This window comes from Loxodonta africana, unplaced genomic scaffold (assembly GCF_030014295.1).
Source record: "Loxodonta africana isolate mLoxAfr1 unplaced genomic scaffold, mLoxAfr1.hap2 scaffold_358, whole genome shotgun sequence".
NCBI lineage: Eukaryota > Metazoa > Chordata > Mammalia > Proboscidea > Elephantidae > Loxodonta > Loxodonta africana.
The window spans coordinates 100,015-102,280 of NW_026975072.1; positions in this window are offsets into that span (position 1 = coordinate 100,015).

Sequence of the window (2,266 nt, forward strand, 5' to 3'; positions counted from 1 at the left end):
TGGAATCTTCACTAGAATTTGAGTTCTGCACCCCACTTTACTCCTACTTCCTCAGGGACTCTCTGTTTTGTTTCCTGTCAGGGCAGTCCTTGGTGGTAGCCAGGCACCCTCTACTTCTTCTGGTCTCAGGCTGATGGAGTCTCTTCTTTATGTGGCTTTTTCTGTCTTTTGGGCTCATATCTTCCTTGTGTTTTGATGTTCTTCATTCTCCTTTGCTGCAGGTCAGTTGAGACCAATTGATGCATCTTAGATGGCTGCTTACTAGCTTTTAAGACCCCAGATCCCTCTCACCAAAGTGGGATGCAGAGCATTTTTTTAATACACTTTGTTATGCCACTTGACTTAGGTGACCCCTGAAACCATGTTCCCCAGACCCCCACCCCTGCTGCTCTGACCCTCAAAGTCTTTGGTTGTATTCAGGAAACTTCTTAGCTTCTGGTTTTCTCCAGTTGTGCTAACTTCCCCTGTATTATGCATTCTTCTTCCCTTCCCCTAAAATAATTCTTGTCTAGTATCTAATTAGCGAATGCCCCCTTCTTTCCCTCCCTACCCTCATAACAACTGAAGAATGTTTTCTTCTGTGTTTAAACCTTTCCTTGAGTTCTTATAATAGTGGTTTCATACAATATTTATCCTATTGCAACTGAGGAGTTGCACTCAGCAAAATGCCTTCCAGTTTCCTCCACGTTATGAGATTTTTCATGGATTCATCTTTATTCTTTAACACTGCATATTATTCCATTGTGTGAATATAATGTAATACATTTATCCATTCATTCGACGATGGGCACCTTGTTTGTATGTATCTTTTTGCTATTGTAAACAGTGCTGCAGTGAACATGGGTGTGCATATGTCTATTGTGTGAGGGCTCTTATTTCTCTATGATATACTCCAAGGAGTGAGATTGCTGGGTTGTATGGCACTTCTATTTCTAGCTTTTTAAGAAAACATCAGATTGATTTCAAAAGTGGTTGTGCTGTTTTACGTTCCACCAGTAGTGTGTCAGTGTTCTTGTTTCTCTACAACTTCTCCAACATTTATGATTTTCTGATTTTTGGAATAATGCTAGCCTTGTTGGTGTGAGAGGGCATCTCACAGTAGTTTTGATTTGCATTTCTCCAGTGGCTAATGATGGTGAGCATTTCCTCATGTATCTGTTAGTCCCCTAAATGTCCTCTTTGGTGAAGTGTCTGTTCATATCTTTAGCCCATTTTCTAACGGGGTTATTTGTCTTTTTGTTGTTGAGTTCTTGGAGTATCATGTAGATTTTTAGAGAGTAGATACTGATCAGATTTGTCATAGCCAAAAATATTTCTCCAGTCTGTAGGTTGTCTTTTCACTCATTTGGCGAAGCCTTTAGATGAGCACATGTGTTTGATATTTAGGAGCTCCCAGGTGTCTAGTTTCTCTTTGGATATTTGTACATTGTTAGTCATGTTTTGTATACTGTTCATGCCATGTATTGGGGCTCCTAGTGTTCCTATTTTTTCTTCCATGATCTTCATCATTTTAGATTTTATGTTTAGGTCTTCGATCCATTTTGAGTTAGTTTTTGTGCATCGTGTAAAGTATGGGTCTTGTTTCATTTTTTTGCAGTTGGGTATCCAGTATGCCACCATCATTTGTTAAATAGACAGACTTTTTCCCGTTTAAGGAACTTTGGGCCATTGTCAAATATCAGCTGTTCATAGGTGGATGAATTTATATCTGGATTCTCAATTCTCTTCCACTGGTCTACATATGTGTTGTTGTACTAGTACCAGGCTGTTTTGACTACTGTTGTGATATAATAGGTTCTAAAATCAGGCATCCCATTTTGTTCTTCTTTTTCAGTAATACTTTACATATCCGGAGCCTCTTCCCTTTCTATATCAAGTTTGTGATTTGTTTCTCCATCTTATTAAAAAGTGCCATTGGGTTTTGGATAGGGATTGCATTGTACGTATAGATGGCTTTGGTTGGGTAGAATAGAGATTTTCACAATGCTGATTCTTCTTATTCATAAGCAAAGTATGTTTTTCCACTTATGTAGGTCTCTTTTGGTTTCTTGCAGTAGTGCCTTGTAGTTTTCTTCTTATAGGTCTTTTACGTCTCTGGTTAGGTTTATTTCGAAGTATTTAATCTTCTTGGGGGCTAGTAATGGTTTGGGGATTTCCTCTTCGACATTTGCTTTGTTGGTGTAGAGGAACTGAACTGCTTGGTGTGTTTATCTTGTATCCTGATACTTTGCTGAACTCTTCAATCACTTCCAGTAGTTCGTCTTGT